The sequence below is a fragment of the Thalassophryne amazonica genome, chromosome 1 (assembly GCF_902500255.1).
Source record: "Thalassophryne amazonica chromosome 1, fThaAma1.1, whole genome shotgun sequence".
Classification (NCBI taxonomy): Eukaryota; Metazoa; Chordata; class Actinopteri; order Batrachoidiformes; family Batrachoididae; genus Thalassophryne; species Thalassophryne amazonica.
Window position 1 is genome coordinate 140,197,129 of NC_047103.1, and position 12,793 is coordinate 140,209,921.

A 12,793-nucleotide genomic window follows, 5' to 3' on the forward strand; every position below is an offset into this window, starting at 1 on the left:
GTGAGCTTGAAAGCTAGCTATATTGAGTTGGGGGGGTTTGGCGGACCAATTTGCACCATTTTCTAGAAAAATGGTGCAATTTGGTGTATTCTGTTGTGTGGGGCGCTGAAGAGGAGGTACTGCTGGCCCACCACCACCAGAGGGCGCCCTGCTTGAAGTGCGGGCTTCAAGCACGAGAGGGCATCGGAGCAACAGAGAGTGACAGCTGTCACTCGTCAACAGCACCAGCTGTCACTCATTCTACCATCACCATAAAAGCTGGATTGCAACTCCACCTCCCCGCCGAGAAATCAGCTACCACTCAGGTAACCTTCTCTGCGATTTATATTGAGATTAAAATATTGTTCTGTGTGCAGCCATGTTCCTGCGGGCTCTGTCAGAGGCTGGATTGGCGGACAGTGAAAGGGCGACGTTCTTCGCCTCTCCCTCCATCCAGGAAAGAGACCAACAGGAGCTGCACGGGTGACATTGTTTTTGGAGGTGGAGGTTCTCCCTCCCGGAGGAACTGAGTACGGAGAGATTACTGGGTGTGTATCCACGCACCCACCATTAACTGTTTCTGTTTCTGCCAGCAGTACCAGGTCTGACAGCTGGAGACGGTGGCCACCTGGGACCCAGGACTTGGCGGCTCTGGTGTTCTTCAGATCCGTTGGCGGTGGAAGCCGTGTGGGATCCGACTCTTCTCTGGACAGACGTCTTCTATCCTCGAGCCTGCCCACACGTCAACTTGTGTATGATTGACTGTACTCCTCAACTGCAATTGTCTGTATTCCGTTGTGCAATTCACAACATTAAATTGTTACTTTTTGGCTTAATCCATTGTCCGTTCATTACCGCCCCCTGTTGTGGGTCCGTGTCACTAAACTTTCACAACAGGATTTTTTGGCCAGCGTCATGGATTCTGAGGGGCGTCAACCATCGCTTGAACAGCCAATGGAAGAGCGAGGTGAACAGGCGTCAGCAGGAGGTGTGTTAGGTGAGCTGCAGCAAATCTTAACCGCTTTCACTGCTCGGTTGGACTTAGTCACTTAGCAGAATGTTATTCTCAATCGGAGGATGGAGGCTCTCACCGCCCAGGTGGATGCGCGTGCTCAGGGCGCTGCTGCAGCACCTCCTCCTGCTGACCGGAGGCCTGAAACAGACCGCTGGTCATTCAACGACCCACCCCACCATCCCCTGAAGCTTACATAAGCCCTCCGGAGCCGTACGGAGGCTGTGTCGAGACGTGCGCGGACTTCTTAATGCAGTGCTCGCTCGTCTTTTCACAGCGTCCCGTCATCTACGAGTCAGACGCCAGCCGGGTGGCTTACGTAATAAATTTGCTTCGAGAAGAGGCACGCGCCTGGGCTACGGTGCTCTGGGAGCAGAATTCACGGCTCCTAACGACATATACTGGGTTTGTGAGGGAGTTCAGACAAGTGTTCGACCACCCTCATAGAGGCGAGACTGCTTCAAGCATGCTGCTGTCGATAAGACAGGGGTGCCGGAGCGCGGCTAAGTATGCAGTCGACTTCCGCATCGCGGCAGCGTGAGCCAGCTGGAATACTGTTGCGCTCCATGCCGCCTTCATAAACGGACTGTCTCTGGTTCTTAAGGAGCACCTGGTGGCGAAGGACGAGCCGCGGGATTTAGATGGGCTTATTGACCTGGTTATATGGTTAGACAACCGATTAACAGAACACCGACGGGAGTGAGACGAAGGGCGTGGTCAGGCACAAGCCGTCCCTCTTTCTCCCGGGTCCGAAAGGGAGCCATCTTCCCCACGCTCCACAGCCAGGGTACTCCACATGACGACAGCTCCCCCTGCTGCCGTTGTTAGGGAAACGAGCAGGACCAAAATAAGATCAGATCAGAGACAAAGGAGGCTGGTCCGTGGGGAGTGTTTTCTCTGCAGCTCAACCGAGCACACGCAGAAAAACTGCCCCAAACGGTCAAAACAGCAGCACTTGTCCTTAGAGACTGGGCTAATGGTGGGTCATAATACTCACGCAGGGAAACCCCAATGATCTGCATGCATCCCAGTTACGATCCTGAGTGGGGATCTAACCCTTCACGCCCCAGCACTGGTGGACACGGGGTCAGAGGGGAATCTGCTGGATAGCAGATGGGCAAAGGAGGTTGGGCTCCCTCTAGTGGCCTTACCATCACCATTGTCGGTACGGGCACTGGATGGCACCCTTCTTCCACTAATCACACATCAGACACAGCCAGTGACAATGGTTGTGTCTGGAAATCACAGGGAGGAGATTGTGTTTTATGTAACACCTTCTACCTCGCAACCGATACCCGTTACCTCTGTTGGATTCAGTGTTCACGCCCTTGCATGGAGCCCAAATTTTCACTAAACTGGATCTTAGGAATGCTTATCACCTGGTTCGGATCCGGGAGGGAGACGAGTGGAAGACAGCATTTAACACCCCGTTAGGTCACTTTGAGTACCTGGTCATGCAGTTCGGCCTCACCAATGCGCCCGCGATGTTCCAAGCATTGGTTAATGACGTCTTGCGGGACTTCCTGCATCGGTTTGTCTTTGTATATCTGGACGATATACTCATCTTTTCTCCGGATCCTGAGACCCATGTCAAGCATGTACGTCAGGTCCTGCAGCGGTTGTTGGAGAACCGGCTGTTCGTGAAGGGTGAGAAGTGCGAGTTCCACCGCTCTTCTTTGTCCTTCCTGGGGTTCATAATCTCCTCCAACTCCATCACCCCTGATCCGGCCAAGGTTGCGGCGGTGAGAGATTGGCCCCAACCAACAAGCCGTAGGAAACTGCAACAGTTCCTCGGCTTTGCAAATTTCTACAGGAGGTTCATTAAGGGCTACAGTCAGGTAGTTAGCCCCCTGACAGCCCTGACCTCCACTAAAGTTCCCTTCACCTGGTCGGATTGGTGCGAAGCCGCGTTTAGGGAGTTGAAACACCGGTTCTCGACTGCACCCGTTCTGGTGCAGCCTGATCCAAATCGCCAGTTAATTGTTGAAGTGGATGCCTCTGACTCAGGGATAGGAGCCGTGCTGTCCCAGAGCAGGGAGTCTGATAAGGTTCTCCATCCTTGTGCCTACTTTTCCCGCAGATTGACCCCGGCTGAAAGGAACTATGACGTCAGCAATCTGGAACTTCTGGCGGTGAAAGAGGCTCTGGAGGAGTGGAGACACCTGTTGGAGGGAGCGACGGTACCATTCACGGTTTTCACGGACCATCGGAACCTGGAGTACATCCGGACCGCCAAGTGTCTGAACCCCAGGCAAGCCCGCTGGTCACTGTTCTTCGGGCGTTTTGACTTCCAGATCACATACCGCCCCAGGACTAAAACCGTCCGGGAGGCCCTGGCACAGAACCCGGACCCGGGGACCGGCCCGAAGGACAGATTGTACGTCCCACCAGAGGCCAGAGCTGCGGTTCTGGACTTCTGTCATGGTTCCAAGCTCTCCTGTCACGCGGGGGTGCGAAGAACCGTGGCAGTGATCCGGCAGCACTTCTGGTGGGCGTCTTTGGAAGCCGACATCCGGGACTATGTCCAGGCCTGTACCACCTGCGCCAGGGGCAAGGCAGACCATCATAAGACCCAAGGTCTCCTCCAGCCTTTACCGGTGCCTCATTGCCCCTGGTCCCACATCGGCCTGGACTTCATCATGGGCCTCCTGCCGTCCCAGGGCATGACCACCATCTTCACGATAGTGGACCGGTTCTCCAAGGCGGCCCACTTCATGGCCCTCCCGAAGCTCCCGACGGCCCAGGAGACTGCAGACCTCCTGGTCCACCACGTCGTGCGTCTGCATGGGATCCCTAACGACATCGTCTCTCATCATGGTCCTCAGTTCTCCTCTCAAGTCTGGAGGAGTTTCTGCAGGGAACTGGGGGCCACCGTGAGTCTCTCGTCTGGGTACCATCCTCAGACGAATGGACAGGCAGAGCGGGCGAACCAGGACGTGGAGCAGGCCCTCCGCTGCGTGACCTCTGCGCACCCAACGGCCTGGAGCCACCATCTGGCCTGGATCATGTACGCCCACAATAGCCAAGTCTCGTCTGCCACCGGCCTCTCCCCATTTGAGGTGTGTTTGGGGTACCAGCCCCCATTGTTCCCGCTCGTGGAGGGAGAGGTCGGGGTGCCCTCGGTCCAGGCCCACCTCAGAAGGTGCTGTCGGGTGTGGCGTACCGCCCATTCTGCCCTGCTCAAAGCCCGGATGAGGGCCAAGGCCCATGCAGACCGCCGGCGTTCCCCGGCCCCTGCATACCAGCCCAGGCAGGAGGTTTGGCTATCAACCAAGGACATCCCTCTTCAGGTGGAGTCCCAAAAACTCAAGGACAGGTTTATTGGACCATTTCCTATCCTGAAAGTCCTCAGTCCGGCCGCAGTGAAGCTGAAGCTGCCAGCTTCACTGCGGATTCATCCTGTTTTCCATGTGTCACGCCTCAAGCCGTGCCACACTTCTCCACTCTGCACCCCCGGACCTGCGCCGCCTCCTGCCCGGATCATCGATGGGGAGCGGGCATGGACTGTGCGTCGGCTCCTGGATGTCCGTCGGACGGGTCGGGGGTTCCAGTACCTGATGGACTGGGAGGGGTACGGACCTAAGGAACGCTCCTGGGTGAAGAGGAGCTTCATCCTGGACCCGGCCCTCCTGGCTGATTTCTACACCCGACACCCTGACAAGCCTGGTCGGGTGCCAGGAGGTGCCCATTGGGGGGGGGGGGTCCTGTTGTGTGGGCTGCTGAAGAGGAGGTACTGCTGGCCCACCACCACCAGAGGGCGCCCTGCTTGAAGTGTGGGCTTCAAGCACGAGAGGGCGTCGGAGCAACAGAGAGTGACAGCTGTCACTCGTCAACAGCACCAGCTGTCACTCATTCTACCATCACCATAAAAGCCGGATTGCAACTCCACCTCCCCGCCGAGAAATCAGCTACCACTCAGGTAACCTTCTGTGCGATTTATATTGAGATTAAAATATTCTTCTGTGTGCAGCCGTGTTCCTGCAGGCTCTGTCAGAGGCTGGATTGGCGGACAGTGAAAGGGCGACATTCTTTGCCTCTCCCTCCATCCAGGAAAGAGACCAACAGGAGTTGCACGGGTGACATTGTTTCTGGAGGTGGAGGTTCTCCCTCCCGGAGGAACTGAGTACAGAGAGATTACTGGGTGTGTATTCACGCACCCATCATTAACTGTTTCTGTTTCTGCCAGCAGTACCAGGTCTGACAGCTGGAGACGGTGGCCACCTGGGACCCAGGACTTGGTGGCTCTGGTGTTCTTCAGATCCATTGGCGGTGGAAGCCGTGTGGGATCCGGCTCTTCTCTGGACAGACATCTTCTATCCTCAAGCCTGCCCACATGTCACCTTGTGTATGATTGACTGTACTCCTCAACTGCAGTTGTCTGTATTCCGTTGTGCAGTTCACAACATTAAATTGTTACTTTTTGGCTTAATCCATTGTCCGTTCATTACCGCCCCCTGGTGTGGGTCCGTGTCACTACACTTTCACAACACATTCCTGTGCATTTTAACAGACAGGAATACACCAAATTGCACCATTTTTCTAGAAAATGGTGCAATTTGGTACCCCAGACCCCCCAACTCAATATTGCTCCCCCAGCTTTAAAAATGATTCTGACTCCCAGGTGTGATCTAAGGCAGTGATTCTCAACCGGGGTGCCGCGGCACCCTAGGGTGCCGTGATCGATCGTCAGGGGTGCCGTGGGCAATTATCAAATATCACCATTATCGGGTGTATGTGCTGTAATAGTGTGGCAGATGGTGTAATGCTTGTTTATTCCAGTAGATGGCAGCAAAGCACGCAGTAGCGCTGAGCCGTGTGCCGACAAGGAGGCGTGATCGCCATTTTAATTCCGCGCAAGTTAGTGATTTGTGTGCATAGAAGACTGACTTTGTGCACTTCTTTTTTTTGATGTGGGAAGGAGGAAGACGTTGCATCAGAATTTTGGCTCTCTGTTGGGACTGTTTACACAGAGACTGCTACCTGCTGCTTTGGACTTTGAACTAACAGTCTTTTTCAAGACTTTTTTACTTTTTTACTTTTTTTTACTTTTTCACTGTGCTCCAACGCCTAAGGAAGACCTCTAACGGTCGAAACATCGCGACGGAGCACTTTTATCAGCTAACTTTCATCAGCGTTGGCAAGCTAACTAGCTTGCTAACGCTTTCGTTTTTATTTTTTTTTTAGCACTGTTGTCGTGCGTTACCTGTGCTGCTCCACAGCGTGTCTAGTCGATTTTTATTTTATTTTAGCACCGTTGTCGTGCGTTCGCTGTTGTCGTGCGTTACCTGTGCTGCTTCATGGCCTGTCTGGTGCCTTAATTAAGGCACTCCTTCTGCCGAATCACCTCTAAATTATTTACACATTATTCACTTTGTGTGTTTTTAGGAATCCGCTAGGTTGCGTAGCTACTAGCTCTTAGCCGATTTAGCATGGCGGCTTCTCCTGTCTCTCCCGTACTTTTCTGCTCTGGGTGTGAAATGTTTAGTTATTCCTCGGCCTCCTTTAGCAGTAACGGTACTTGTAATAAGTGCAGCTTATTCGTAGCTTTGGAGGCCAGGCTGGGCGAATTGGAGACTCGGCTCCGCACCGTGGAAAATTCTACAGCTAGCCAGGCCCCTGTAGTCGGTGCGGACCAAGGTAGCTTAGCCGCCGTTAGTTCCCCCCTGGCAGATCCCGGGCAGTCGGGAAAGCAGGCTGACTGGGTGACTGTGAGGAGGAAGCGTAGCCCTAAACAGAAGCCCCGTGTACACCGTCAACCCGTTCACATCTCTAACCGTTTTTCCCCACTCGACGATACACTCGCTGAGGATCAAACTCTGGTTATTGGCGACTCTGTTTTGAGAAATGTGAAGTTAGCGACACCAGCAACCATTGTCAATTGTCTTCCGGGGGCCAGAGCAGGCGACATCGAAGGACATTTGAAATTGCTGGCTAAGGCTAAGCGTAAATTTGGTAAGATTGTAATTCACGTCGGCAGTAATGACACTCGGTTACGCCAATCGGAGGTCACTAAAATTAACATTAAATCGGTGTGTAACTTTGCAAAAACAATGTCGGACTCTGTTGTTTTCTCTGGGCCCCTCCCCAATCAGACCGGGAGTGACATGTTTAGCCGCATGTTCTCCTTGAATTGCTGGCTGTCTGAGTGGTGTCCAAAAAATGAGGTGGGCTTCATAGATAATTGGCAAAGCTTCTGGGGAAAACCTGGTCTTGTTAGGAGAGACGGCATCCATCCCACTTTGGATGGAGCAGCTCTCATTTCTAGAAATCTGGCCAATTTTCTTGGATCCTCCAAACTGTGACTGTCCAGCGTTGGGACCAGGAGGCAGAGCTGTGGTCTTATACACCTCTCTGCAGCTTCTCTCCACCTGCCATCCCCTCATTACCCCATCCCCGTAGAGACGGTGCCTGCTCCCAGACCACCAATATCCAGCAAAAATCTATTTAAGCATAAAAATTCAAAAAGAAAAAATAATATAGCACCTTCAACTGCACCACAGACTAAAACAGTTAAATGTGGTCTATTAAACATTAGGTCTCTCTCTTCTAAGTCCCTGTTGGTAAATGATATAATAATTGATCAACGTATTGATTTATTCTGCCTTACAGAAACCTGGTTACAGCAGGATGAATATGTTAGTTTAAATGAGTCAACACCCCCGAGTCACACTAACTGTCAGAATGCTCGTAGCATGGGCCGGGGCGGAGGATTAGCAGCAATCTTCCATTCCAGCTTATTAATTAATCAAAAACCTAGACAGAGCTTTAATTCATTTGAAAGCTTGTCTCTTAGTCTTGTCCATCCAAATTGGAAGTCCCAAAAAACAGTTTTATTTGTTATTATCTATCGTCCACCTGGTCGTTACTGTGAGTTTCTCTGTGAATTTTCAGACCTTTTGTCTGACTTAGTGCTTAGCTCAGATAAGATAATTATAGTGGGCGATTTTAACATCCACACAGATGCTGAGAATGACAGCCTCAACACTGCATTTAATCTATTATTAGACTCTGATGTGCACACATACACACCTCTGACTTCATGAATGAAACTCAGTCAATAAAGGATAATTGTGTAAAAATATAATATATATAAATGTATTGTAATGGTTTTAGGAGCCGCGCTGCGTTGAACAGCAGCAGCTCAGCCGAGCAGCGTAGCTTAACAGTGCAGATCCATGTAACTTTCAACACTAATATTTGAGAATGTGTGTGTGTCAGAGAATCACGTGTGATTGCATCAGCCAAACTTGAACCTTCGTGCGCATGCATGAGTTTTTTCACGCCTGTCAGTTGCATCATTTGCCTGTGAGCGGGCTTTGTGTGAGCAGTGGTCCACCCCTCTCATTGGATTTTTATTGCAAATAAAATGTCTGAACGATTTGGAGCTTTGCTGCATCAAACTTTTCCAGAAACTGTGAGAGACCTCCAGGTGGACACCATTCTGAAAATTCAGATGGCTTTCAGCGACGATTTTATGGGGATTACACAGATTAAGGAGTGCTCCAGCGGGTTTAAAGACCGCCCACAGCGTCTGAGAGCGCGGCGCACTCCGAGCGCCGATCGACAGGCTGAAACCCCACTGAAACCCCATTGAAACAACCAGATCATTTCCAAAGTGAAGGCTTTGTTGATCCGGGACGTCGTCTGACTTCCACAGAAATGGCAGAAGACATGGACTTCACCACTTTTTCGGCACATTCCACTGTTACAGGAGTTTTTGTCATGGAAAGAGAAGCAGAGGGATGCGCCACGGAGCCGCTCATGACCTGGACAAAACCACCTCCGTGTTGGTCTCACAGGATGGCTTTCAGGTGGCTTTCAGACGGCTTTCGGTGGCTTTTCAGTCGTGTGACTATCTGAGAAATTGTGAATGAGGTGGACATGCCAGGACATGCCCTGTGAGGCTTCATCACGGTGTTGCTTTGCGCCATGTGGCTCCGTCCCGACGTGCAAATTTCTCCGCACGTCTGTCTCAATGTGCCATGTTTGTTGCCATTTTTTTCAACCAGCGTCTGACAGCAAGTTCCTGACCTCCGCTACGTCATTAGTGATGTCATCTCATGAATAATTGTATGCTGCACTCTGATTGGCTAGCTGTTGGCAGTAAGCTCTAACACTATTGGTCAGTGGGAACTGATCCAATATAACTTTTGGTCCTAGCCTTTTTGGATCCCTTTGGATCCCTTTGGATCCAACATAACTTTCTGGCGCCAAGCATGCCAAAATACAGGTAAATCATGGACAGAAAGACTCATCTGTGATTGGCTATTGCAATCTGAGTGGAGAACAGACACACATATATATATATATATATATATATATATATATATATATATATATATATATATATATATATATATATATATATATATATAATTTTTTAAGTATTGCTGTCGTTCCCTGTTCCTGCTGATGAACCTTGATGCACTATATCAACTGTAAGAGCAACTCCGTTTTGCCTGTGTAGTTTCCCATAGATGTGTCTGCCATCTGGTGGTTGGTACGTGAACATCAGTTCGCAAGATATGGATGGTGTTGTATGGCTGGGGGGCCTGGCTGCCTTTTTGTTTCTGTCTTTTGTTTTTCCTTCCAGGTGGCTTGCATTTGGGACTGAGTGGCTGTGTTGCTGAGGTTATCAGGACCTCACCCTGATCACCTGCGGCTCGTCAGGACTCACAGCTGAGGTGCATCTATATGGATTGGAACATGGTGGCATTTAAGACTGGAGTATAGAGTGTGTATTTGCCAGAGACTCGACCTTGTGACCAGACGGGTGAGATCGTCGTCTCGGGAGCCATCTCATCATCAGTGGATGCAGAGAACGTCCAGGGTTTGATGCACGGTCTGTGAAAGAGGAGGGGGTGAGGTCTCACGCTCGTCAGCACACTTCCTGAGGTACGTTAGATTTTGTGACTAACATTTATACAGTCAGTAAATGTGGTGTCCCTCACACCTTTATTATATTGAGCTGTATGTTAGTCATGTATCGGCTTCCACTGCAGTGGAGTTTTGTGAACTGGATGTTCCATGCCTGCAGGTTGGGAAGCTGATTAGTAATCAAGCCAGGAAGTGTTTGCTGTTTGTACACCTTTAAGTGTTCTCTCTGTGTGTAGAGTGTGGACTCACATAATGGTTCCTTCTTTCACAGACTCGGTTTGTTGCGGCCACCTGGGGGGTGTCGGCGGGGTCCTTGGACCGTTAGCGCTGCTGGGAGTGCACCACGCCAGACCGCACTTTCTGTTATTTTTGTATCACTGTTATGTATTAAATTCCGTTAGCCTTTGTACCGTGCTCTGCTTATTTCATACTGGGTCCTTCAAACGCTGGTCGGTTCTCCAAGCTGCGTCCGACACATAACAGATGGTTGCCAAATGTGAAATAAACGAGAAAATTATAAACAGCTGTGTTTGAAACTCACATGTAGTTTGTCTACCTCTTAATAATGGATGCCATGTGCTCGTTGGTCCGCTCTGCCCAGCTAGCAAGCTAGCAACTACTTATATTTGACTATGTGGGTAAATACTTGATGGAATATAGAAAATGAAATTAAAAATTGAATTAGATAATGTAAAATGTGTGTAAATACTTGAAATTGTTACAGCTGATTTAGCGTTGAACGATATTATATATATTTAAGGATACAATCAGTGCATGTTCTGTATTTGCACTCTCAAAAGAAATTGTATTTGGAGGGTTAATCAGATGGAAAAATATTTAGTGCAGTGGCAAATCCAGAAGGTTTTCTTCTGTGTTGGCTTTCACATCTGCTAACATAAGCAACAGGTTGGCGGTGTCCCACGGCAGCCTATAGCCAAGGTTCTTGAAGTGGAGCAATATCTCCACCTTGTGGACAATTACTAATACTAAGGGTACAACAAGTTTCACCAATTGGCCTAATAGATAATATAATCACCCACCACCAGGACACAAATGCAAATTTGGGAAATTTGCAAAGAGTTGCAGGTAGAGCAGTAGAAATTGCACAAACACAAACCTCAAGAGAGAGGCTGTCCTACAGGTGTCGCTATTCTCCCTCACTTTTTTGTTTTGTGCTGGTCTGCTATGTTTCCATTGTTCAACTTCAGTAGATTCTACCTTAGAACAATGTAAAGTTTTGAGTATTCACCAACTGCACCATCTGCGTGATGAACCCATTCAATGGTCGCCTCTTCATGATCTACAGCACCTTTGTGTTAAAGTGTAGACAATGCACATTCAAACTGAGGTCCGAACAGTTCATCAAACCACTGGTGATCCATTTTAGATTCACTTTTTGGAAGAATAGATTCCACAACATGTACAGAGATATACAAAGGATTCCAAGGGAGAGTAATGCAGAATCACTAATGGCCTTATGGATTAGCCCATTTGTTTTGGAGTGCACAGTGTCTCTGTGGTACTGTCTGTGACAGTTTATTGATCGAGCCTCTGTGGTCACGGTGTGCGTCTGCATGTGCGTGGCACTGTTCATCTGCACTGATGATGGGAGAATAGAGACGAGGTGTCGGCCTGGCCTGAGGGGACAGCTCAGGCTCGATACAGAACCAAGACATGTTCAGAGGGCAAGAAACCACCCAAATCAAAGCAAATGTCATCGGCTTTAAGAAGGTTTGTCCCCTGGGTTGGACCTGTGTGATGGTAAAACTGTCCAAATGAATGTTGCCTTCAGTGACCCTGAATACACCTGAAAAATTCCTTCCTTTCTTGATCCTCTGAAAACACAGAATCTGCTGAAAACTGAAAAAATTCTGAACACAAGTTACATCTTGAATTGGAGGGTTATAAAATGATGCAGATCCAATAATTCTTTTCCCTACTCACATCATGATTTGGAGACAGAGCATTTTCTTCAGTCTTCAAAAATGATTTGTGAATTAAAAAAAAAAGTGTGCACAAGTCCACCTGATCTCTCACATAAGAGGCCAGACTTTGTTATACTTAGCATAATGACACTGGACTGAAGTCTGATACTTCAACATCTGAAGTCAGTCTTTTCCAAAGTCAATTAAAACGTGACGTTTTGGTGCAAGTCACACTGCTGGCTTTCAACTCCTTTATAACAGCACTAGTGGTTGGTTCTTACAGACAAATGATCAATGATCTGCATTTCTGTTACACTTTTCCACTTAAAGAGTTCATTTTAACACTGAGTCAGTGAACATATGGTTCCAATCTACACAGTGTAAAAGTGACACTTAACATAGTGTTGACTTTTCAGAGATAATTCAACTATGATAAAAGTTTATATTTTACACTACACTACACTTCACTACATTGAGAAGTGTTAATCAAATTTTACACTACGAGGGATGTAACACCTACAGTGTTACTTACATTTGACACTTTAGAGGTTCATTGTTTATCAGAATTTACTCATAGAAATCAGTGTCAAACCTATTTAACACCAAGTGTTCATTAGGAAATTACTCCCAATAGTGTTGATTTTAGATCATATCCAGGTAGTGCTAAACATAATTTACTCATGTATTTACACTCCAAGTGTTGTTCTTATCTAACACCTTCATGACTATTCATTTTTAATATAATGTGTTCTTATATACAATTACTTTTTATACTTTACCATATCCAGCTAACATTTAAACAAAGTAACACTTAACATTTACAGGGTGAAAACACAACAAATGCCATTAAATTAATGTCTTAATACAAATGTATTAAACAAAAAACTTAAACATTTAGGTTTACATTACATTTTGAGATCCAAGTGAGCTCTCTTATCACATGCTGAAACTTCACTTTTCACAGTTGTGTTTTAGAATTAGATTTCACACAGACAGACAC

General features: G+C 48.4%; 1 protein-coding gene across 1 annotated transcript in view; it reads left to right on the forward strand.

Moving 5' to 3' along the window:
• Positions 1-12,793, forward strand: part of LOC117514984 (E3 ubiquitin-protein ligase Midline-1-like) — a 159,788-nt gene that overhangs the window by 12,986 nt on the left and 134,009 nt on the right. The gene's annotated exons all lie outside the window — the stretch shown is intronic.